Source organism: Pezoporus flaviventris, unplaced genomic scaffold, assembly GCF_033815535.1.
Source record: "Pezoporus flaviventris isolate CSIRO_AGI_PZ_B2104156 unplaced genomic scaffold, CSIRO_AGI_Pfla_v1 ptg000046l, whole genome shotgun sequence".
NCBI classification, from domain to species: domain Eukaryota; kingdom Metazoa; phylum Chordata; class Aves; order Psittaciformes; family Psittacidae; genus Pezoporus; species Pezoporus flaviventris.
In genome coordinates, this window is record NW_026892594.1 from 3,983,103 (window position 1) to 4,009,002 (window position 25,900).

The following is a 25,900-nucleotide window of genomic DNA, read 5'->3' on the forward strand; positions in this document are numbered from 1 at the left end:
GCAGCAGCGATGGCAACGCTCAGCCTATTTCAGCTGCTGGACGCTGCCATCAGCACCTCCAACGGGGGACGCGTGAATATCATGCAGCTGCGAATCCTACTGCGGGCTGTGCTGGAGCTCACGGGCCTTGGGGACCTGCCTGTCCCAGACTGGGGGCAGGCTGCCCAGGGGGTCAGGGCCCAGGCCCGGCATGTGAGGCAGCAGCGCCTGGAGCCAGGCGGGTGGCAGCCCAGGACAGCCCTGCTGCAGGGCACCGCTGGCAACTCCCGACTTTACACCAGGGCTGCCGGTGTGGGGCAGCTGGAGGAGATGGAAGACGTGGACAGCAGCAGCTCTGAGGTAGGGGCTCTCCCAAGTCCCATGGGCTCCACAGCCCTGGAGCTCTGGCCCCACCATCCTCTCCATCCCTGTCTTCCCCACTCCTGACACATGGGTGGGAGCCGTGTCCACTCCTCAGGCACCTGAGAGGCACCGTCAGCACCTCATGGGCCTCATCTCCACCCCCAGTCTCCTTGGCTCGCCCCAGGGCTAAACCCGGCACTGCGGGGTACTGGAGAGGGGCCTCACCCTGCACGGCACTGAGCTGCTCAGGCACAGGCTTTTCCCGGGTGTCCCAAGGGGCAGGGCCGGGGACCCAGCTCCTGGTCTGCAGGGGCCCTCCCCTGGGGCTCAACCCCCGCCGCCCTCCTCTCCTAGGACATGGCTCTGTCCCAGCCTCTCCCGGAGGGGATCGGTGGCATGAACGAGGCAGTCGGGAAGGGGCTTGGCTTGCTGAGCTGCTGCTGGGGTCCCTGTGCCCATCGCCCCCTCCCTGCGTAACCCTGTGTCCATCACCCTGGGTGCCACCCAGCGAGGGAGGAGTGGGAAGGGGGCTCTGAGCGGGCAGTGTGAAAGTGTGTGAGTTCAGCCCGGGGCGGCTGGGGACAGAGCTGGGGACCGTGCGGGGAGCCCTGGCTCTGCCCTTGCTGCTGCACTTCTGTCCACAAACCTGCTCCCCTTTGCCGCCTCTTCCCAGGAGGACTACAGAGCCCGGTCTGCCCTCACCAAGTCCTCCACTTTGGACATGGACACCCTGCACAGGGCAAGCTCAGCGCTGCGTCCCAAGGAACCAGGGACAGAGCGTGCAGCCCCTACTGCTCAGAGCACCAGCTCAACCAGCAGGTCTGCAAGTCGCAGTGTTCCGCCCAACATCTCATGGAGATGGGCTGGAGCTGCTGACCGTGAGGACAGGGCTGTATGGAGAAAGCCTTCTCTTGCTGCCACCCCTGCCTGGAGATCAAAGAAAGAAGTTGGAGCTGCTGTCGCCGCGGCCAAGGCTCCACGGAGAAAGTCTTGTCTTGTTTCCAGCAAGACCCGCAGCCCAGGGATGCGTTCCAGAAAAAGGGTTTCCTGGGCAGACCTCCAGGGAGCAGGGACGCAGCCAATAGCCCCTAGCTCCAGTGTGCATCCCAGGGCCATGGGCCAGCTGCAAGAGGCGTGTGGATCGTCAGAATCCTCCGGCTCCAGCAGTTCCTCCACCTCCTCGATGATGGAGGCTGAGTTCAAGACTCTTCACAGCCTCTATGATCAGCTAAAGAAGCAGGCGGCGCAGCTGCAAGCCACCAAGTCGGACCGCGCTGAGCTGGAGATGCTGCGGTCCGAGCTGCTGCACCAGCAGGAGGAAGGTGGGAGCTGTGAGGTCTGGTGGGATGTTTGAGAGCCTGGGTCGGGGGCTCGTTGCCCTCAGAGCCTGGCCTTGAAGGTGAGACCCCCTCACTGACAGTGTGTCCCCTTGGCCCATGTTCTTGCAGGCCAGGAGAGCATCGCCATCAAGCTTGAGGAGCTCCGTGGCCAGGCGTCCTCCCTGCAGGGCCTGGCAAGTGACTTAAAGCAGAAGGTGTGGAAGGTGAGCCGGTGGCAGTCCCCAGGGGGCACGTGGGGATGCTTGGGGGTTTGGGCAGGGAGGGGCAGAAGAAGAGCCCCTGGTCTGGGAAGACACTGGCACCATGCCCTGACTCTGCCCCACCACTGCTCCCAGCTCACGTCCGCGCTTCAGAAGCTGAAGCAGGAGCTGATGGAGATGGTGGCATGGGGGGCTTCGGAAGAGGCTGCTGGGACCTCCCCTGCCCCGCAGCTGGTTGTGCTTCTGTGAAATGTGGGGAGAGCCCCTTGCTCCTCCCCCCAGATAGGGTTGTACGAGTCAGCAGCATGGAGGGAAATTGCAGCTGTGCTGTAGATGTCCTGCTGGCACTGAGAGCCCGTGGTCACTTGCCCATTAAGCCGGGTCTGTTCCCAAGGGACAGGCACCCCCCCCTTGCATGGCACTACCCTGTCGTCTTCCTCCCTGCATCAGGACCAGGAGGTGCTGAGCCGCTTGAAGGCCCAGGAGCAGGAGCTGCAGCAAGTCCGTCATCAGCTGCGGGAAGAGATGGCCTCCAAGGTGAGGGGTGGCCCAACCCCCCCGAGCCAAACTGGCACCTCTGGGGCTTGGTGGCCCAAGGCTGTATCCCTCTGAGGATTCCTGCTCCTGGCTTTTCTCTGGGCGCCGCAGTGCCCCAAGCTGGGGCCGCTGGCTGAGGGGAGTGTGTGTGCCTGCAGCTGGACCGCAAGGAGCTGGGGCCTTTCCAGCAGCAGCTGGAGGAGCAGTGGAAGAGAAGTCTGGAGCAGGTCACGGAGAAGGCACCGCCGAGAGAGGCTAACAATGCGGCTGGCATTAAGACGTGAGTGTGATGGGGACAGTGGTGGCTTCAGAGACAGCACTCGCCCCGTTGCCACTTTGGCCGTGCCAGCACCCCCGGTTCCTATGGTGCTCTGAGTGCCCATGGCAGTAGTTCGCACTGATGGTGGTGGTTTTTGGAGCCAACCTCCAACTGCTCTCCCTCATCCTCCCGCCATTCTTCTGTAAGCAGCCAGGGGGTTGGGACCTTGCTTGGGTGCTAGGCTACAAACCGGGCTGAAACCCACGTTTCCCAGCTCACCCAGCCCTTTCCTCCCCTGCCCAGGCAGCCTTCCAATGCCGATTCCCGGCGCCTGTCCTGTGACCGGCAGCTCAACGTGAGGGTGCCTGCCTCGTAAGTAGCACCTGTCCCTGGAGCATCGAGGGGCTGCACGGGTGGCACGGGAGGAGACGGATGCTGAGAGCTCCGCCTGACAGGCACAGGGTTCTGGGAGTCAGTGTGGGGGGGTTGACCCTGCTGAGACCCCTCTAATGCTCTGCCCACGAGTGGGGGGATGGGGACCCTTCCCTGAGGGCAGTGGGCAGGGGGATGCCATAGGGTGAAAGCCCGTGGATTTTGGGGCACTGCCTTGAGGCGGGCTGGATCATTTGTCCCCTGTCACCCACCGGTGGCTCTTGGTTTCCACAGGCCCGTCAAGCCCATCCCACCCGCGCCACGGCTGACCTCCCGCGTCACTGAGAAAATTCCTCGTTCCCTCAAACCAGGGGAAAGCAAGAGGTAGGGGACTTGGGACCCATCCCCTGCCAGGGTGCAGGGTGGCCCTGCCCTGGCGGGAGAGCTCTTCCCTGGGTGGGGATAGAAGGCTCTGTGGGTGCCTGGGCAGGCTGCCCACATACGCCCTGTCCCCCACCCTGGCAGACCACAGTGCTGGGTGCTGAGTCCCCCTATTTCCCATCCTGCAGGGAGCAGGCGGCTCGCTGCTGGAACCCCAGCGTGCCGTGGCAGTGCGGGGACCAGAACACTGCTCCCCAGCCTGTCTCACCCAGCACCCCACGGACTCTCAGGCCGTCCGCTGTGCTCCACAGGAAGGTAGGGATGAAGAAGGAAGGGATCTGGAGGGGGCAAATGAGGCTGGGAGTGTGATGCTGAGTATTTGGGATGGGGGGATTCGTGCCTCAGTTTCCCCAGGAGGGCTGCGTGTGGAGGGTTGCTTGGGAATGATCAATACTGCCCCGTGCTTTAGCCAGACCCCTCTCTCCTTCCCAGCAGGATGGTGACAATGCAACCGAGCTGCTGGGCAACACCAGCCGCCGGCAGGACAAGCAGCAGCCTGTGCTCAAGGGCAAGGAGGGTACAGGCAGGAGGAACCCGACCCAGGGCAGCCTTCCCCAGGCACCGCGGCTCGTCCAGCCCCTCCTGCCCCCTTCCGTCAAACTCAAACCCCAGGAGCCACGCACGACTGGGCGTCCCCCGCTGAAGCCCTAGCACCCTGTGGGCCCAGCAGCCAATAAATAATTCCTCATGTTCACCCAAGCACCTGTGTGGGCTGAGTGTGGAACCCTGGCTCGGAAACTCCCCATCACACACAAGGAGGGCTCGGCAGCATCCCTGGCCTGTGGCCACGTGTCACTGCAGGAGCAGCCCCTGGCCACCCCACATACAAGCACCTGTGCCCACCAAGCTGCTGCGCTCCACTGGCACTCTCTGGCCTGGAAAAGCCCTGTTTGGGAGCCTGCGTCCCCAGAGTCTCCTGCATGACCCAGGGAACTACAGAGCAGTCAGTCTCACTTGTGTGCCTGGCAAAATCTTGGAGAAAATTCTCCTGGAAGGCATGCTAAGGCACATGAAAAACACCAAGGGGAAATGTAAGCGGCGAGGAGAAGCAGACAGGCCAACCCAATATGGGTGATAAGCAACTTCTCCTTTATTTGTGACACAGTTCACACATATATAGGAGTGGTATTCAGCCACTCCTTCTTGGCACAACAGTATTGGTTAGCCCCCACACAGCTTCCTCCACATTCTCCTCCCAGGTCCGGTCTCTGGCCACCTGTGGGGGCCACCCCCTGCCTTGCTTGCACAGTCCTCCAGAACTCTATGGTCCTGCTCTTAGAGTCATTCTGCAACAATTCCCCCCTTTTTCTTTGTGCAAGCAAGGCACTATGGGTTATTCTGTTCACCTGTTTTATCACACAACTATAAACATGTCTAATAGCTACGATGATTAACCCAATCAATGATACATAAGTGCAATACTTTTAAACAGTGTTTGACTCAACCTGTAATGCCGCGTGAAGACAACCATCTAGTTATTCTTAGGATATTGCTCATTTACTATTGCTGGGTAAGCTGAGCCAGGGTTCTCAGCTGTGCGTGCATCGAATTAGCATAATCAGAGACTCATACAACACATTCCAACAAACTTTTCACATCCATGTCCCTGTTCCAACAACAAAAGCTTCTGCAGTGTTGCATGTCTTACAGAGTCAACATTAAAACAAATCATAAATTGCCTTTGATGTAGGATTTGCTTAGCAACTCAGCAACCCAGTCTGCTTAGTTGAGCCAAGGCCCGGCTGAAGCACTTACAGTGATTTGGCATATTATGATTGGATACATGTTTTGAAGACCCTTAGTGACTAACATATAATTGGTTAAACACAGGTGTGAGAACTCAACCTTGAAAGCTTGCCAACAGTCCACAGTTCTCATTAACTTGGTGAATTCCAGCCTCTTATCTTGCTTGCTTAAGCTTCTTCAGGCCTCTCATGGCCTTGCTGTATCTTTCAGGACTATTCAAAGTTTATGTACCAGTTATGCATTCTCCCGTGAGAACACTGTCTCCGCATCTTCCCCCTTTATGTTCTATATATGGTTTGGGTGACCCTACTTGAGCAGGGGATCTGGGCTAGATTATGTCTCCAACATATGCCAACCAGAGACTGCCTGGTCCTGCCCTTTTTTTCTGCTGTATGGCTCTCCGGTAACAGGCTGTATAGCTCTCTGTTCCTTCACATCAAGGTCTGGCATGACGTGTGTCCCCACCGCTCCACGCCTGCTGGGTTGCAGCCAGCAGCGGAGCTAAAGGTTCTTCTTGGTGGCAAACACAGAAGCCAACCCAGTCTTGCCCTTGATTGTGGTGGCAGGCATTTGGTCAGCCTCAGTCCTTGCACCTTGCTGTCAAGGCACAGTTTCACCTGCTTTATCCAGTGACAAGTCGCTACTACAGCAAGGCACACACACATTTACATTAGCAGAGTAACTATTACAGGGTGCAGCAGCAGTTGAAGATGCTGATGACAGCGAGGGACCACCCAAAGAAATTTCTTACCAGTGGAATTCTCCCCCCTCTTAATTTGTTCCATCACCTGCTTTATAACACTACCATTGTATTAAAATTTTTCTAGCTTTTGCCTTAGCATTTTCTAGCAGCTACTGCAAATTTCCATACTCTAACAACTCTTTTACAAGTGACCAATCTATACAATACAAGGTGCAGTTTCTTACTAGCAACTAGCTAGTAAATACAGGTGGTTTTATACACAAAATCACAACCTCTAATAATAGCTACTTTACAAGCACACATATTCAGGATGTTACTTTTCAGTTGCCCCCAAGTGATGTTTTGCAGTTATTTGTTCTTTCTCTTCCTCTATCTCATTCTGCTTGGGGTAATCAGGGTCAGCTCCTGTAGCTGAGGCATCAGGTTTTTCCATTCGTCTGTCCAGCTCATGGGAAGGCTTGACAAACTTTGCAGGCATTCACCATGGACCTGTAGGCAGGAGGACACAAATATACCCCCTCCCCCAGGTTATCAGTTCTTCAGAAGTAGACAGGTTAGACAGGTTAAAGTTAAATGTAACATCATTACTCTCTCCCCCCCCCCCTTTTTTTTTCCCCACTACAGTCCCACGTGCAGAACGTGGCACAAGGACCCTGTGGAGACTAACAGCAAACCAGCTCCGAGAAGCATCACTGCAGTGCGAGGTGGCAGGCTCAACCTTAGCGGGCGTCCCCGCAGAGGCTCTGCCTCCCCCACATCGTATGAGGCTTGGGCTTTTATACTGACCAAAATGCACACTCATTCCGACACAGGTAGCCTGCCTGTGCTGGAAGAAGTGGCCAGCAGTATCTACAGAGGTCTCCAAGGGTTGATAGAAACCTGGACATACTTATATATACCAACTTCTAGTACATGAGTATCACAGTGAAACTGTATGGGCTCCCCCTGTCAATTGCAAGGAAAAAATCATAACGTATACAGCTTGAGTATAAGAGGATTTTAACGCATACGTGGTCACTGTTTGTCAGGCCTCCTTAACTATTTTGAGATCAAGAGCTTCCCACTCTTTAGCCCCCTGCTGTGTAGTAAACACAGGATATGCAAAGATGCCCATTGCAGAAAATTCCCCAGTGATGTTCGCATCTTTGGTTACCCATTGTTACAGCTGAGCGTCTCCAGGGCCAGTAAGTCTGAGCAGACCGACCCGGGAGATGAAGAGTCAGGGTCTGGAAGCAGAGGATATAGATCTGGCTCGGATTCAGGGGATTCGGGGGCTGATCCTGCGCTGAACTCGGGGTCTCCGCTGCTCGCAGCTGTGTCTTTCTTATCAGATGTCTCTCGTTCGGTATGTGGCCATCTGCAGACCTGGCTCCTCCGTGACTGAGTTAAATTTTTTTTCACTCTAGGGCATAGTGGGTTGGAAAGGCTCGCGGTTCCTTTAAATCTCCCGCTCGCGCATGATCCCTATTTTCTACTGCGGGCTTCACAGTGGCGCCGCAATCGATCCGGCGCCGAGGCACCGCCCTCTTTCTTTCGGATTCCTCGACTTTTATCATACGTATCCCTTCTAATATACTTTCTCTGTCCTTTTCAAAGTCCCTACTTTCGGAACTGGGGTGGTGGGGAAGCAGGGGGTTACACCTCCTCCGCGGCACCTTCTGATGGAGGGGGAGAAAAGGGGGGAAGAAAAGGGGGGGGGGGGGGAACCCTGTGCTCGCGCGAGTTGGGGGAAACGAGTTGTAATCTTCCCCCGGTTTCAACCGACCGGGGACGTCTGTTCCTAGTTTCTCCGTTGCTACCGCGGCAGTTTTCTTTTCTGCCTTGTATCTTTTTATACAGTTCATTACTTCCCTCCGTGGTTTACCGAGTTTCTTTGCCTATTTATAATCATTAAGCACTGAGTCAAATAGTTCATCACCAAACTTTCGCCACTCACTCTCCTCAAATATTGTATAAGGATCTGCAAAAAAACTCCCTTAGCCTTCCGTACAGCCAGTAGACCTGCTAGCTGCTTTAGAGTCTCAGGCTCAATTCCCCGCTTTTATAAAAAGCACTGCAAAAAGTTCAGGGCTCAGTTCCCCGCTTTTATAAAAAGCACTGTAATAAGTCCAGGGCTACCTCTCGGTCCATTTTCATGGCCAGCCTTTTCCGGATCGTCTTCTTCTGGGTCGTCCTGTAACCTCGGTCTCCGGATCGGCCTCCCGATGCAGCAGTGTCTGGTTCGCCCCAGCGGCGGATTTCTTTCGGTTGGTCCAAGCACCCGGGTCCATCAGGCCACCGCAGCAGCATTGCCCGCGCTTCCCGGCCGCTGCAGCCGGCGCCGCTCACTCGCCGTTCCGGGTCCCCGTCGACCGGGGCCCTGTATCCAGGTCCCCGCTAGTTGGGGCTCTGTATCCCGGGTCCCCGTCGACCGGGGCCCTGTATCCGGGTCCCCGTTAAACCGGGGCCCTGTATTCCGGGTCCCCAGCGACCAGGGCCCTGTAGTCCGCGTCCCTGTTCGGGCGCCATTTGTAAGTGGCGAGGAGAAGCAGACAGGCCAACCCCATATGGGTGATAAGCAACTTCTTTATTTGTGATGCAGTTCACACATATATAGGAGTGGTATTCAGCCACTCCTTCTTGGTATAACAGTATTGGTTAGCCCCCACAGCTTCCTCCACATTCTCCTCCCAGGTCCGGTCTCCGGCCACCTGTGGGGGCCACCCCCTGCCTTGCTTGCACAGTCCTCCAGAACTCTATGGTCCTGCTCTTAGAGTCATTCTGCAACAGAGCACCTCCTGTATGAAGACAGGCTGAGAAAGTTGGGGCTGTTCAGCCTGGAGAAGAGAAGGATGCGTGGAGACCTCCGAGAAGCCTTCCAGTATCTGAAGGGGGCCTATAGGGATGGTGGGGAGGGACTCTTCATTAGGGACAGTAGTGACAGGACAAGGGGTAACAGGTTGAAACTTAAACAGGGGAAGTTTAGATTGTCTGGAAGGAGGAAGTTCTTTCCTGTGAGGGTGGGGGGCCCTGGAATGGGTTGCCCAGGGAGGTTGTGAATGCTCCATCCCTGGCAGTGTTCAAGGGCAGGTTGGGCAAAGCATTGGGTGAGATGGTTTAGTGTGAGGTGTCCCTGCTCGTGGCAGGGGGGTTGGAACTGGATGATCTTAAGGCCCTTTCCAACCCAAACTCTTCTATGATTCTATAAAGAATCTGGCTGAGCAGTTGCCCTAGGTTGCAGTAACGAGGGGTGTTACCTTATTTAAGACTACAGAAGAATTACCTTTTGAAATGTTTATATTAAACAAATGCACGGAATTTAATGGCAAGTTTGTGGCAACTCAACATGCTTTCCAAATAAAGCATTCCACAGGGAATATCCGTGGGTAAGCTGATCTAGCTCTCCCTGCTTATTGCAGGTGGGGTGGACTAGATGGGCTTTGAAGGGCCCTTCCAATCCAAACTATTCCATTCTATAATTCCACACCCAGGAATGAAGTGTGGGAGTGGTACCAGAAGTAAGCATCATGTGCTCAGTGCTGTGTTTCTTGTACCTCACCTCCCAGGATCCTGTAAATGATGGCAACAGCTCTGCATTTACCAGAATGAGCCCTAAGTGCATTGACCTCTATTTTGGTCTTATTCTGAGTAACTGTCCGGGTCTTTTACATCTGGCCCTTGGTTTCATATCGACTTGCCTTTTGACATTTGAGGTCGGACATGACTGCTCTCTGACTCCTTCTCCCTCACTACCTTTGGGTCCTGGGACTCCCTCCACTAGAGCAGCTCGCTCCAAGCCCTGTCCAATGTGGCCTTGAAGACTGCCAGGGATGGGGCAGCCACAGCTTCTCTGGGCACCCTGTGCCAGCGCCTCAGCACCCTCACAGGGAAGAGCTTCTGCCTGATATCCAATCTAAATCTAACCCTTTTCAGCTTAAAGCTATTACTCCTTGTCCTGTCCCTACAGGCTCTTGTCAAAAGTCCCTTTCCAGAGAAGGCTCTGTCTTTAAACAGAGAGTTTTTGCAGATAAAGGAGTGAAAGGAAGAAAAAAGAGCTGTAGGTGGGAAATTAAACATGCAGAAACACCTAAACGGCCTCCAAAGATTTATTACTAATGGGATCTGCTCTTATCAGCCAGTCTTGATTTCAGATGCATCTCGCACAAAGCTGTTCTGCTGGGCTGGTTTCCTCGCAGGTGCCAGCAGATACTTCTGCTTTTGCTTTTCAAGAGCAAAACAGCCTCTGGTTAGACCCATCTGGTGGACTGCTGCTGCAGCTTGCCTTGACACAAGGCTTCTCTAACATCATCAGCTACTTTCTCTGCCCTGGCAAATATCCCCCATTGAGGGATGGGTCCTGGCAGTGGATCCTCACTGTGAATTTGGTGTCCTATGGCAATACCTTTGTCATAGGAAAGGCATCAAAGAGGCAGCTGAGCTGAGGTCTGACCTGGCTGCATGCAGGTTTCTGCATTTCCTTGATGGGTTCCTGCCTGCTTCTGTGTGAGGAAGATCTTTGTTCGTCAGTGAAGAATTAGCCCATTGTTGTGGTTCATTGTCTCACCCTGCTCCAGTTAGACCTGCAGACCCATCAGCCCTCCCTGTTCCCTACTCGGAAAGATGGGTGCTGCCCATATACAACACTTTCAAAGCCATGTTGGTGCAGAAGCACACAGAACAAAGGGAATGCTGAGTTTAGCTCACCGCAGTTTGTGACTCACTGCCTCTTGTTCACATACTCCTGGAAAGACGCATTTCAAATGTCCCCACTTGCTTAGTATGGACACAGGAATATCTGTCTAGGAAGTCATAGTGAAAACAAGCATTGAGCTCTGCATCCATAACATTGGAATTTAGGGTTTTCTCATGTATCCTATTGGCAATGGCCACGTGCCACAAAGTGGTGTTTCCATAAGCGCCATCAAGCAGAAAACCAAGCCCCAAAGGAAGTGTCACTGGTCCTTTCGGGTTGTACTCAACTCTCTGAGGTCATCTACTCGGGTTGAATGGGGAGTGTTAAGGGGTAAGGCTGCATCACAAAGGGAAAGAGTAAGCCCAGAGCAGGCATATGGTGCCTTCTGACTTGCTCCATTGCATCCACGAGCTAGCTCTTGGTCTAGCAGGAGGTCTGACTCGGAGAGAGTCGCCTGCACAAAAAGCTTTTGACTTCACTTCTTAAGCACCCCAAATTTGCATCTAGCCCATGGCTCGTTCAGCATGAGCTCGTTTTCACACTGTCGATTCTCTAGTGTTAACAGCTACTTTAGGCTTGAGTAGCCTGCAGAGCATGTCTCTAACTCAGCCGTCCCTGCCAAGGAGTGAGAAAACAATTACCTCTGGTCCTCACCCTCTGTTGGCTCCTCCAACCACATCAACCAACTAAGATCTAAGATCATTATGACATCAAGTGCATCCTTCCCTCCTGTTCCTTGCTACACTGACTGTTTTCCTTTGTGCTCTCAGGACAGCATCTTGCTCTGCAGGAAAGGGGCTGCAAGTGCAGCAGGTTTTCCCAGAGGGTTACGAAACAACCCTGAAATTCCTGCTGGATTGACATGCCAAGGTCATGAGAATGAATGAAGACGGGCTGTTTGAATCCAAGTCACCTCGTGTAATCTTAGAGGCGTAAATCAAATGTTGTCGCTCTGGGCTTCGTGTTTGCACTGCCAGCGCGTTTGGTTTGGACAAAGAGGAAGAAAGCTGCGAGGGATGGCAAAGGCTGCGGATGGAAATGGAACGGCGACTCCAAGGAAAGGGAACACAGGCTTCGTGCGTCTGCCAGTGTGCCCGGGACACGAGGCGATGCGCTGGAGCTGCGGGATGGCAACGGGGCGTCGCCTGGAAACGGACAATGGACTCGGCCAATGGGCATCGAGGAGCAGCGGGCTGTGGCCAATAAATAGCGGGCAGGGGGCAGGGTGGTCTCAGTCACTGCTGCAGGTGCGGAGGGGCAGGAGGAAGGCCGCCGGCTGCCCGCTGTCTCTACTGCCCCCAGGTCAGACTCCCGTTGTGGAACACCGCAGCAGCGATGGCAACGCTCAGCCTATTTCAGCTGCTGGACGCTGCCATCAGCACCTCCAACGGGGGACGCGTGAATATCATGCAGCTGCGAATCCTACTGCGGGCTGTGCTGGAGCTCACGGGCCTTGGGGACCTGCCTGTCCCAGACTGGGGGCAGGCTGCCCAGGGGGTCAGGGCCCAGGCCCGGCATGTGAGGCAGCAGCGCCTGGAGCCAGGCGGGTGGCAGCCCAGGACAGCCCTGCTGCAGGGCACCGCTGGCAACTCCCGACTTTACACCAGGGCTGCCGGTGTGGGGCAGCTGGAGGAGATGGAAGACGTGGACAGCAGCAGCTCTGAGGTAGGGGCTCTCCCAAGTCCCATGGGCTCCACAGCCCTGGAGCTCTGGCCCCACCATCCTCTCCATCCCTGTCTTCCCCACTCCTGACACATGGGTGGGAGCCGTGTCCACTCCTCAGGCACCTGAGAGGCACCGTCAGCACCTCATGGGCCTCATCTCCACCCCCAGTCTCCTTGGCTCGCCCCAGGGCTAAACCCGGCACTGCAGGGTACTGGAGAGGGGCCTCACCCTGCACGGCACTGAGCTGCTCAGGCACAGGCTTTTCCCGGGTGTCCCAAGGGGCAGGGCCGGGGACCCAGATCCTGGTCTGCAGGGGCCCTCCCCTGGGGCTCAACCCCCGCCGCCCTCCTCTCCTAGGACATGGCTCTGTCCCAGCCTCTCCCGGAGGGGATCGGTGGCATGAACGAGGCAGTCGGGAAGGGGCTTGGCTTGCTGAGCTGCTGCTGGGGTCCCTGTGCCCATCGCCCCCTCCCTGCGTAACCCTGTGTCCATCACCCTGGGTGCCACCCAGCGAGGGAGGAGTGGGAAGGGGGCTCTGAGCGGGCAGTGTGAAAGTGTGTGAGTTCAGCCCGGGGCGGCTGGGGACAGAGCTGGGGACCGTGCGGGGAGCCCTGGCTCTGCCCTTGCTGCTGCACTTCTGTCCACAAACCTGCTCCCCTTTGCCGCCTCTTCCCAGGAGGACTACAGAGCCCGGTCTGCCCTCACCAAGTCCTCCACTTTGGACATGGACACCCTGCACAGGGCAAGCTCAGCGCTGCGTCCCAAGGAACCAGGGACAGAGCGTGCAGCCCCTACTGCTCAGAGCACCAGCTCAACCAGCAGGTCTGCAAGTCGCAGTGTTCCGCCCAACATCTCATGGAGATGGGCTGGAGCTGCTGACCGTGAGGACAGGGCTGTATGGAGAAAGCCTTCTCTTGCTGCCACCCCTGCCTGGAGATCAAAGAAAGAAGTTGGAGCTGCTGTCGCCGCGGCCAAGGCTCCACGGAGAAAGTCTTGTCTTGTTTCCAGCAAGACCCGCAGCCCAGGGATGCGTTCCAGAAAAAGGGTTTCCTGGGCAGACCTCCAGGGAGCAGGGACGCAGCCAATAGCCCCTAGCTCCAGTGTGCATCCCAGGGCCATGGGCCAGCTGCAAGAGGCGTGTGGATCGTCAGAATCCTCCGGCTCCAGCAGTTCCTCCACCTCCTCGATGATGGAGGCTGAGTTCAAGACTCTTCACAGCCTCTATGATCAGCTAAAGAAGCAGGCGGCGCAGCTGCAAGCCACCAAGTCGGACCGCGCTGAGCTGGAGATGCTGCGGTCCGAGCTGCTGCACCAGCAGGAGGAAGGTGGGAGCTGTGAGGTCTGGTGGGATGTTTGAGAGCCTGGGTCGGGGGCTCGTTGCCCTCAGAGCCTGGCCTTGAAGGTGAGACCCCCTCACTGACAGTGTGTCCCCTTGGCCCATGTTCTTGCAGGCCAGGAGAGCATCGCCATCAAGCTTGAGGAGCTCCGTGGCCAGGCGTCCTCCCTGCAGGGCCTGGCAAGTGACTTAAAGCAGAAGGTGTGGAAGGTGAGCCGGTGGCAGTCCCCAGGGGGCACGTGGGGATGCTTGGGGGTTTGGGCAGGGAGGGGCAGAAGAAGAGCCCCTGGTCTGGGAAGACACTGGCACCATGCCCTGACTCTGCCCCACCACTGCTCCCAGCTCACGTCCGCGCTTCAGAAGCTGAAGCAGGAGCTGATGGAGATGGTGGCATGGGGGGCTTCGGAAGAGGCTGCTGGGACCTCCCCTGCCCCGCAGCTGGTTGTGCTTCTGTGAAATGTGGGGAGAGCCCCTTGCTCCTCCCCCCAGATAGGGTTGTACGAGTCAGCAGCATGGAGGGAAATTGCAGCTGTGCTGCAGATGTCCTGCTGGCACTGAGAGCCCGTGGTCACTTGCCCATTAAGCCGGGTCTGTTCCCAAGGGACAGGCACCCCCCCCTTGCATGGCACTACCCTGTCGTCTTCCTCCCTGCATCAGGACCAGGAGGTGCTGAGCCGCTTGAAGGCCCAGGAGCAGGAGCTGCAGCAAGTCCGTCATCAGCTGCGGGAAGAGATGGCCTCCAAGGTGAGGGGTGGCCCAACCCCCCCGAGCCAAACTGGCACCTCTGGGGCTTGGTGGCCCAAGGCTGTATCCCTCTGAGGATTCCTGCTCCTGGCTTTTCTCTGGGCGCCGCAGTGCCCCAAGCTGGGGCCGCTGGCTGAGGGGAGTGTGTGTGCCTGCAGCTGGACCGCAAGGAGCTGGGGCCTTTCCAGCAGCAGCTGGAGGAGCAGTGGAAGAGAAGTCTGGAGCAGGTCACGGAGAAGGCACCGCCGAGAGAGGCTAACAATGCGGCTGGCATTAAGACGTGAGTGTGATGGGGACAGTGGTGGCTTCAGAGACAGCACTCGCCCCGTTGCCACTTTGGCCGTGCCAGCACCCCCGGTTCCTATGGTGCTCTGAGTGCCCATGGCAGTAGTTCGCACTGATGGTGGTGGTTTTTGGAGCCAACCTCCAACTGCTCTCCCTCATCCTCCCGCCATTCTTCTGTAAGCAGCCAGGGGGTTGGGACCTTGCTTGGGTGCTAGGCTACAAACCGGGCTGAAACCCACGTTTCCCAGCTCACCCAGCCCTTTCCTCCCCTGCCCAGGCAGCCTTCCAATGCCGATTCCCGGTGCCTGTCCTGTGACCGGCAGCTCAACGTGAGGGTGCCTGCCTCGTAAGTAGCACCTGTCCCTGGAGCATCGAGGGGCTGCACGGGTGGCACGGGAGGAGACGGATGCTGAGAGCTCCGCCTGACAGGCACAGGGTTCTGGGAGTCAGTCTGGGGGGGTTGACCCTGCTGAGACCCCTCTAATGCTCTGCCCACGAGTGGGGGGATGGGGACCCTTCCCTGAGGGCAGTGGGCAGGGGGATGCCATAGGGTGAAAGCCCGTGGATTTTGGGGCACTGCCTTGAGGCGGGCTGGATCATTTGTCCCCTGTCACCCACCGGTGGCTCTTGGTTTCCACAGGCCCGTCAAGCCCATCCCACCCGCGCCACGGCTGACCTCCCGCGTCACTGAGAAAATTCCTCGTTCCCTCAAACCAGGGGAAAGCAAGAGGTAGGGGACTTGGGACCCATCCCCTGCCAGGGTGCAGGGTGGCCCTGCCCTGGCGGGAGAGCTCTTCCCTGGGTGGGGATAGAAGGCTCTGTGGGTGCCTGGGCAGGCTGCCCACATACGCCCTGTCCCCCACCCTGGCAGACCACAGTGCTGGGTGCTGAGTCCCCCTATTTCCCATCCTGCAGGGAGCAGGCGGCTCGCTGCTGGAACCCCAGCGTGCCGTGGCAGTGCGGGGACCAGAACACTGCTCCCCAGCCTGTCTCACCCAGCACCCCACGGACTCTCAGGCCGTCCGCTGTGCTCCACAGGAAGGTAGGGATGAAGAAGGAAGGGATCTGGAGGGGGCAAATGAGGCTGGGAGTGTGATGCTGAGTATTTGGGATGGGGGGATTCGTGCCTCAGTTTCCCCAGGAGGGCTGCGTGTGGAGGGTTGCTTGGGAATGATCAATACTGCCCCGTGCTTTAGCCAGACCCCTCTCTCCTTCCCAGCAGGATGGTGACAATGCAACCGAGCTGCTGGGCAACACCAGCCGCCGGCAGGACAAGCAGCAGCCTGTGCTCAAGGGCAAGGAGGGTACAGGCAGGAGGAACCCGACCCAGGGCAGCCTTCCCCAGGCACCGCGGCTCGTCCAGCCCCTCCTGCCCCCTTCCGTCAAACTCAAACCCCAGGAGCCACGCACGACTGGGCGTCCCCCGCTGAAGCCCTAGCACCCTGTGGGCCCAGCAGCCAATAAATAATTCCTCATGTTCACCCAAGCACCTGTGTGGGCTGAGTGTGGAACCCTGGCTCGGAAACTCCCCATCACACACAAGGAGGGCTCGGCAGCATCCCTGGCCTGTGGCCACGTGTCACTGCAGGAGCAGCCCCTGGCCACCCCACATACAAGCACCTGTGCCCACCAAGCTGCTGCGCTCCACTGGCACTCTCTGGCCTGGAAAAGCCCTGTTTGGGAGCCTGCGTCCCCAGAGTCTCCTGCATGACCCAGGGAACTACAGAGCAGTCAGTCTCACTTGTGTGCCTGGCAAAATCTTGGAGAAAATTCTCCTGGAAGGCATGCTAAGGCACATGAAAAACACCAAGGGGAAATGTAAGCGGCGAGGAGAAGCAGACAGGCCAACCCAATATGGGTGATAAGCAACTTCTCCTTTATTTGTGACACAGTTCACACATATATAGGAGTGGTATTCAGCCACTCCTTCTTGGCACAACAGTATTGGTTAGCCCCCACACAGCTTCCTCCACATTCTCCTCCCAGGTCCGGTCTCTGGCCACCTGTGGGGGCCACCCCCTGCCTTGCTTGCACAGTCCTCCAGAACTCTATGGTCCTGCTCTTAGAGTCATTCTGCAACAATTCCCCCCTTTTTCTTTGTGCAAGCAAGGCACTATGGGTTATTCTGTTCACCTGTTTTATCACACAACTATAAACATGTCTAATAGCTACGATGATTAACCCAATCAATGATACATAAGTGCAATACTTTTAAACAGTGTTTGACTCAACCTGTAATGCCGCGTGAAGACAACCATCTAGTTATTCTTAGGATATTGCTCATTTACTATTGCTGGGTAAGCTGAGCCAGGGTTCTCAGCTGTGCGTGCATCGAATTAGCATAATCAGAGACTCATACAACACATTCCAACAAACTTTTCACATCCATGTCCCTGTTCCAACAACAAAAGCTTCTGCAGTGTTGCATGTCTTACAGAGTCAACATTAAAACAAATCATAAATTGCCTTTGATGTAGGATTTGCTTAGCAACTCAGCAACCCAGTCTGCTTAGTTGAGCCAAGGCCCGGCTGAAGCACTTACAGTGATTTGGCATATTATGATTGGATACATGTTTTGAAGACCCTTAGTGACTAACATATAATTGGTTAAACACAGGTGTGAGAACTCAACCTTGAAAGCTTGCCAACAGTCCACAGTTCTCATTAACTTGGTGAATTCCAGCCTCTTATCTTGCTTGCTTAAGCTTCTTCAGGCCTCTCATGGCCTTGCTGTATCTTTCAGGACTATTCAAAGTTTATGTACCAGTTATGCATTCTCCCGTGAGAACACTGTCTCCGCATCTTCCCCCTTTATGTTCTATATATGGTTTGGGTGACCCTACTTGAGCAGGGGATCTGGGCTAGATTATGTCTCCAACATATGCCAACCAGAGACTGCCTGGTCCTGCCCTTTTTTTCTGCTGTATGGCTCTCCGGTAACAGGCTGTATAGCTCTCTGTTCCTTCACATCAAGGTCTGGCATGACGTGTGTCCCCACCGCTCCACGCCTGCTGGGTTGCAGCCAGCAGCGGAGCTAAAGGTTCTTCTTGGTGGCAAACACAGAAGCCAACCCAGTCTTGCCCTTGATTGTGGTGGCAGGCATTTGGTCAGCCTCAGTCCTTGCACCTTGCTGTCAAGGCACACTTTCACCTGCTTTATCCAGTGACAAGTCGCTACTACAGCAAGGCACACACACATTTACATTAGCAGAGTAACTATTACAGGGTGCAGCAGCAGTTGAAGATGCTGATGACAGCGAGGGACCACCCAAAGAAATTTCTTACCAGTGGAATTCTCCCCCCTCTTAATTTGTTCCATCACCTGCTTTATAACACTACCATTGTATTAAAATTTTTCTAGCTTTTGCCTTAGCATTTTCTAGCAGCTACTGCAAATTTCCATACTCTAACAACTCTTTTACAAGTGACCAATCTATACAATACAAGGTGCAGTTTCTTACTAGCAACTAGCTAGTAAATACAGGTGGTTTTATACACAAAATCACAACCTCTAATAATAGCTACTTTACAAGCACACATATTCAGGATGTTACTTTTCAGTTGCCCCCAAGTGATGTTTTGCAGTTATTTGTTCTTTCTCTTCCTCTATCTCATTCTGCTTGGGGTAATCAGGGTCAGCTCCTGTAGCTGAGGCATCAGGTTTTTCCATTCGTCTGTCCAGCTCATGGGAAGGCTTGACAAACTTTGCAGGCATTCACCATGGACCTGTAGGCAGGAGGACACAAATATACCCCCTCCCCCAGGTTATCAGTTCTTCAGAAGTAGACAGGTTAGACAGGTTAAAGTTAAATGTAACATCATTACTCTCTCCCCCCCCCCCTTTTTTTTTCCCCACTACAGTCCCACGTGCAGAACGTGGCACAAGGACCCTGTGGAGACTAACAGCAAACCAGCTCCGAGAAGCATCACTGCAGTGCGAGGTGGCAGGCTCAACCTTAGCGGGCGTCCCCGCAGAGGCTCTGCCTCCCCCACATCGTATGAGGCTTGGGCTTTTATACTGACCAAAATGCACACTCATTCCGACACAGGTAGCCTGCCTGTGCTGGAAGAAGTGGCCAGCAGTATCTACAGAGGTCTCCAAGGGTTGATAGAAACCTGGACATACTTATATATACCAACTTCTAGTACATGAGTATCACAGAGAAACTGTATGGGCTCCCCCTGTCAATTGCAAGGAAAAAATCATAACGTATACAGCTTGAGTATAAGAGGATTTTAACGCATACGTGGTCACTGTTTGTCAGGCCTCCTTAACTATTTTGAGATCAAGAGCTTCCCACTCTTTAGCCCCCTGCTGTGTAGTAAACACAGGATATGCAAAGATGCCCATTGCAGAAAATTCCCCAGTGATGTTCGCATCTTTGGTTACCCATTGTTACAGCTGAGCGTCTCCAGGGCCAGTAAGTCTGAGCAGACCGACCCGGGAGATGAAGAGTCAGGGTCTGGAAGCAGAGGATATAGATCTGGCTCGGATTCAGGGGATTCGGGGGCTGATCCTGCGCTGAACTCGGGGTCTCCGCTGCTCGCAGCTGTGTCTTTCTTATCAGATGTCTCTCGTTCGGTATGTGGCCATCTGCAGACCTGGCTCCTCCGTGACTGAGTTAAATTTTTTTTCACTCTAGGGCATAGTGGGTTGGAAAGGCTCGCGGTTCCTTTAAATCTCCCGCTCGCGCATGATCCCTATTTTCTACTGCGGGCTTCACAGTGGCGCCGCAATCGATCCGGCGCCGAGGCACCGCCCTCTTTCTTTCGGATTCCTCGACTTTTATCATACGTATCCCTTCTAATATACTTTCTCTGTCCTTTTCAAAGTCCCTACTTTCGGAACTGGGGTGGTGGGGAAGCAGGGGGTTACACCTCCTCCGCGGCACCTTCTGATGGAGGGGGAGAAAAGGGGGGAAGAAAAGGGGGGGGGGGGGAACCCTGTGCTCGCGCGAGTTGGGGGAAACGAGTTGTAATCTTCCCCCGGTTTCAACCGACCGGGGACGTCTGTTCCTAGTTTCTCCGTTGCTACCGCGGCAGTTTTCTTTTCTGCCTTGTATCTTTTTATACAGTTCATTACTTCCCTCCGTGGTTTACCGAGTTTCTTTGCCTATTTATAATCATTAAGCACTGAGTCAAATAGTTCATCACCAAACTTTCGCCACTCACTCTCCTCAAATATTGTATAAGGATCTGCAAAAAAACTCCCTTAGCCTTCCCTACAGCCAGTAGACCTGCTAGCTGCTTTAGAGTCTCAGGCTCAATTCCCCGCTTTTATAAAAAGCACTGCAAAACGTTCAGGGCTCAGTTCCCCGCTTTTATAAAAAGCACTGTAATAAGTCCAGGGCTACCTCTCGGTCCATTTTCATGGCCAGCCTTTTCCGGATCGTCTTCTTCTGGGTCGTCCTGTAACCTCGGTCTCCGGATCGGCCTCCCGATGCAGCAGTGTCTGGTTCGCCCCAGCGGCGGATTTCTTTCGGTTGGTCCAAGCACCCGGGTCCATCACGCCACCGCAGCAGCATTGCCCGCGCTTCCCGGCCGCTGCAGCCGGCGCCGCTCACTCGCCGTTCCGGGTCCCCGTCGACCGGGGCCCTGTATCCAGGTCCCCGCTAGTTGGGGCTCTGTATCCCGGGTCCCCGTCGACCGGGGCCCTGTATCCGGGTCCCCGTTAAACCGGGGCCCTGTATTCCGGGTCCCCGCTAGTCGGGGCCCTGTATCCAGGTCCCCGCTAGTCGGGGCCCTGTATCGCGGGTCCCCGCTAGTCGGGGCCCTGTATCCAGGTCCCCGCTAGTCGGGGCCCTGTATTCCCGGTCCCCGCTAGTCGGGGCCCTGTATTCTGGGTCCCCGCTAGTGGGGAGCCTGTAATCCGGGTCCCCGTCGACCGGGGCCCTGTCATCCGGCTCCCCGCTAGTCGGGGCCCTGTAATCCGGGTCCCCACTGACCGGGACCCTGTATCCCGGGTCCTCGCTAGTCGAGGCCCTGTAAACCGGGTCCCCAGCGACCAGGGCCCTGTAGTCCGCGTCCCTGTTCGGGCGCCATTTGTAAGCGGCGAGGAGAAGCAGACAGGCCAACCCCATATGGGTGATAAGCAACTTCTTTATTTGTGACGCAGTTCACACATATATAGGAGTGGTATTCAGCCACTCCTTCTTGGTATAACAGTATTGGTTAGCCCCCACAGCTTCCTCCACATTCTCCTCCCAGGTCCGGTCTCCGGCCACCTGTGGGGGCCACCCCCTGCCTTGCTTGCACAGTCCTCCAGAACTCTATGGTCCTGCTCTTAGAGTCATTCTGCCACAGAGCACCTCCTGTATGAAGACAGGCTGAGAAAGTTGGGGCTGTTCAGCCTGGAGAAGAGAAGGATGCGTGGAGACCTCCGAGAAGCCTTCCAGTATCTGAAGGGGGCCTATAGGGATGGTGGGGAGGGACTCTTCATTAGGGACCGTAGTGACAGGACAAGGGGTAACAGGTTGAAACTTAAACAGGGGAAGTTTAGATTGTCTGGAAGGAGGAAGTTCTTTCCTGTGAGGGTGGGGGGCCCTGGAATGGGTTGCCCAGGGAGGTTGTGAATGCTCCATCCCTGGCAGTGTTCAAGGGCAGGTTGGGCAAAGCATTGGGTGAGATGGTTTAGTGTGAGGTGTCCCTGCTCGTGGCAGGGGGGTTGGAACTGGATGATCTTAAGGCCCTTTCCAACCCAAACTCTTCTATGATTCTATAAAGAATCTGGCTGAGCAGTTGCCCTAGGTTGCAGTAACGAGGGGTGTTACCTTATTTAAGACTACAGAAGAATTACCTTTTGAAATGTTTATATTAAACAAATGCACGGAATTTAATGGCAAGTTTGTGGCAACTCAACATGCTTTCCAAATAAAGCATTCCACAGGGAATATCCGTGGGTAAGCTGATCTAGCTCTCCCTGCTTATTGCAGGTGGGGTGGACTAGATGGGCTTTGAAGGGCCCTTCCAATCCAAACTATTCCATTCTATAATTCCACACCCAGGAATGAAGTGTGGGAGTGGTACCAGAAGTAAGCATCATGTGCTCAGTGCTGTGTTTCTTGTACCTCACCTCCCAGGATCCTGTAAATGATGGCAACAGCTCTGCATTTACCAGAATGAGCCCTAAGTGCATTGACCTCTATTTTGGTCTTATTCTGAGTAACTGTCCGGGTCTTTTACATCTGGCCCTTGGTTTCATATCGACTTGCCTTTTGACATTTGAGGTCGGACATGACTGCTCTCTGACTCCTTCTCCCTCACTACCTTTGGGTCCTGGGACTCCCTCCACTAGAGCAGCTCGCTCCAAGCCCTGTCCAATGTGGCCTTGAAGACTGCCAGGGATGGGGCAGCCACAGCTTCTCTGGGCACCCTGTGCCAGCGCCTCAGCACCCTCACAGGGAAGAGCTTCTGCCTGATATCCAATCTAAATCTAACCCTTTTCAGCTTAAAGCTATTACTCCTTGTCCTGTCCCTACAGGCTCTTGTCAAAAGTCCCTTTCCAGAGAAGGCTCTGTCTTTAAACAGAGAGTTTTTGCAGATAAAGGAGTGAAAGGAAGAAAAAAGAGCTGTAGGTGGGAAATTAAACATGCAGAAACACCTAAACGGCCTCCAAAGATTTATTACTAATGGGATCTGCTCTTATCAGCCAGTCTTGATTTCAGATGCATCTCGCACAAAGCTGTTCTGCTGGGCTGGTTTCCTCGCAGGTGCCAGCAGATACTTCTGCTTTTGCTTTTCAAGAGCAAAACAGCCTCTGGTTAGACCCATCTGGTGGACTGCTGCTGCAGCTTGCCTTGACACAAGGCTTCTCTAACATCATCAGCTACTTTCTCTGCCCTGGCAAATATCCCCCATTGAGGGATGGGTCCTGGCAGTGGATCCTCACTGTGAATTTGGTGTCCTATGGCAATACCTTTGTCATAGGAAAGGCATCAAAGAGGCAGCTGAGCTGAGGTCTGACCTGGCTGCATGCAGGTTTCTGCATTTCCTTGATGGGTTCCTGCCTGCTTCTGTGTGAGGAAGATCTTTGTTCGTCAGTGAAGAATTAGCCCATTGTTGTGGTTCATTGTCTCACCCTGCTCCAGTTAGACCTGCAGACCCATCAGCCCTCCCTGTTCCCTACTCGGAAAGATGGGTGCTGCCCATATACAACACTTTCAAAGCCATGTTGGTGCAGAAGCACACAGAACAAAGGGAATGCTGAGTTTAGCTCACCGCAGTTTGTGACTCACTGCCTCTTGTTCACATACTCCTGGAAAGACGCATTTCAAATGTCCCCACTTGCTTAGTATGGACACAGGAATATCTGTCTAGGAAGTCATAGTGAAAACAAGCATTGAGCTCTGCATCCATAACATTGGAATTTAGGGTTTTCTCATGTATCCTATTGGCAATGGCCACGTGCCACAAAGTGGTGTTTCCATAAGCGCCATCAAGCAGAAAACCAAGCCCCAAAGGAAGTGTCACTGGTCCTTTTGGGTTGTACTCAACTCTCTGAGGTCATCTACTCGGGTTGAACGGGGAGTGTTAAGGGGTAAGGCTGCATCACAAAGGGAAAGAGTAAGCCCAGAGCAGGCATATGGTGCCTTCTGACTTGCTCCATTGCATCCACGAGCTAGCTCTTGGTCTAGCAGGAGGTCTGACTCGGAGAGAGTCGCCTGCACAAAAAGCTTTTGACTTCACTTCTTAAGCACCCCAAATTTGCATCTAGCCCATGGCTCGTTCAGCATGAGCTCGTTTTCACACTGTCGATTCTCTAGTGTTAACAGCTACTTTAGGCTTGAGTAGCCTGCAGAGCATGTCTCTAACTCAGCCGTCCCTGCCAAGGAGTGAGAAAACAATTACCTCTGGTCCTCACCCTCTGTTGGCTCCTCCAACCACATCAACCAACTAAGATCTAAGATCATTATGACATCAAGTGCATCCTTCCCTCCTGTTCCTTGCTACACTGACTGTTTTCCTTTGTGCTCTCAGGACAGCATCTTGCTCTGCAGGAAAGGGGCTGCAAGTGCAGCAGGTTTTCCCAGAGGGTTACGAAACAACCCTGAAATTCCTGCTGGATTGACATGCCAAGGTCATGAGAATGAATGAAGACGGGCTGTTTGAATCCAAGTCACCTCGTGTAATCTTAGAGGCGTAAATCAAATGTTGTCGCTCTGGGCTTCGTGTTTGCACTGCCAGCGCGTTTGGTTTGGACAAAGAGGAAGAAAGCTGCGAGGGATGGCAAAGGCTGCGGATGGAAATGGAACGGCGACTCCAAGGAAAGGGAACACAGGCTTCGTGCGTCTGCCAGTGTGCCCGGGACACGAAGCGATGCGCTGGAGCTGCGGGATGGCAACGGGGCGTCGCCCGGAAACGGACAATGGACTCGGCCAATGGGCATCGAGGAGCAGCGGGCTGTGGCCAATAAATAGCGGGCAGGGGGCAGGGTGGTCTCAGTCACTGCTGCAGGTGCGGAGGGGCAGGAGGAAGGCCGCCGGCTGCCCGCTGTCTCTACTGCCCCCAGGTCAGACTCCCGTTGTGGAACACCGCAGCAGCGATGGCAACGCTCAGCCTATTTCAGCTGCTGGACGCTGCCATCAGCACCTCCAACGGGGGACGCGTGAATATCATGCAGCTGCGAATCCTACTGCGGGCTGTGCTGGAGCTCACGGGCCTTGGGGACCTGCCTGTCCCAGACTGGGGGCAGGCTGCCCAGGGGGTCAGGGCCCAGGCCCGGCATGTGAGGCAGCAGCGCCTGGAGCCAGGCGGGTGGCAGCCCAGGACAGCCCTGCTGCAGGGCACCGCTGGCAACTCCCGACTTTACACCAGGGCTGCCGGTGTGGGGCAGCTGGAGGAGATGGAAGACGTGGACAGCAGCAGCTCTGAGGTAGGGGCTCTCCCAAGTCCCATGGGCTCCACAGCCCTGGAGCTCTGGCCCCACCATCCTCTCCATCCCTGTCTTCCCCACTCCTGACACATGGGTGGGAGCCGTGTCCACTCCTCAGGCACCTGAGAGGCACCGTCAGCACCTCATGGGCCTCATCTCCACCCCCAGTCTCCTTGGCTCGCCCCAGGGCTAAACCCGGCACTGCGGGGTACTGGAGAGGGGCCTCACCCTGCACGGCACTGAGCTGCTCAGGCACAGGCTTTTCCCGGGTGTCCCAAGGGGCAGGGCCGGGGACCCAGCTCCTGGTCTGCAGGGGCCCTCCCCTGGGGCTCAACCCCCGCCGCCCTCCTCTCCTAGGACATGGCTCTGTCCCAGCCTCTCCCGGAGGGGATCGGTGGCATGAACGAGGCAGTCGGGAAGGGGCTTGGCTTGCTGAGCTGCTGCTGGGGTCCCTGTGCCCATCGCCCCCTCCCTGCGTAACCCTGTGTCCATCACCCTGGGTGCCACCCAGCGAGGGAGGAGTGGGAAGGGGGCTCTGAGCGGGCAGTGTGAAAGTGTGTGAGTTCAGCCCGGGGCGGCTGGGGACAGAGCTGGGGACCGTGCGGGGAGCCCTGGCTCTGCCCTTGCTGCTGCACTTCTGTCCACAAACCTGCTCCCCTTTGCCGCCTCTTCCCAGGAGGACTACAGAGCCCGGTCTGCCCTCACCAAGTCCTCCACTTTGGACATGGACACCCTGCACAGGGCAAGCTCAGCGCTGCGTCCCAAGGAACCAGGGACAGAGCGTGCAGCCCCTACTGCTCAGAGCACCAGCTCAACCAGCAGGTCTGCAAGTCGCAGTGGTCAGCCCAACATCTCATGGAGATGGGCTGGAGCTGCTGACCGTGAGGACAGGGCTGTATGGAGAAAGCCTTCTCTTGCTGCCACCCCTGCCTGGAGATCAAAGAAAGAAGTTGGAGCTGCTGTCGCCGCGGCCAAGGCTCCACGGAGAAAGTCTTGTCTTGTTTCCAGCAAGACCCGCAGCCCAGGGATGCGTTCCAGAAAAAGGGTTTCCTGGGCAGACCTCCAGGGAGCAGGGACGCAGCCAATAGCCCCTAGCTCCAGTGTGCATCCCAGGGCCATGGGCCAGCTGCAAGAGGCGTGCGGATCGTCAGAATCCTCCGGCTCCAGCAGTTCCTCCACCTCGATGATGGAGGCTGAGTTCGAGACTCTTCACAGCCTCTATGATCAGCTAAAGAAGCAGGCGGCGCAGCTGCAAGCCACCAAGTCGGACCGCGCTGAGCTGGAGATGCTGCGGTCCGAGCTGCTGCACCAGCAGGAGGAAGGTGGGAGCTGTGAGGTCTGGTGGGATGTTTGAGAGCCTGGGTCGGGGGCTCGTTGCCCTCAGAGCC

At 55.6% G+C, this 25,900-nt stretch overlaps 1 long non-coding RNA gene across 1 annotated transcript in view; it reads left to right on the plus strand.

The window, feature by feature from the left end:
* Positions 1-25,900, plus strand: part of LOC133276753 (uncharacterized) — a 108,856-nt gene that overhangs the window by 68,839 nt on the left and 14,117 nt on the right. Inside the window, exon 2 of the long non-coding RNA XR_009745988.1 lies at positions 14,920-14,988. This is a non-coding gene — a long non-coding RNA (uncharacterized LOC133276753). The remainder of the gene's footprint in view (positions 1-14,919; positions 14,989-25,900) is intronic.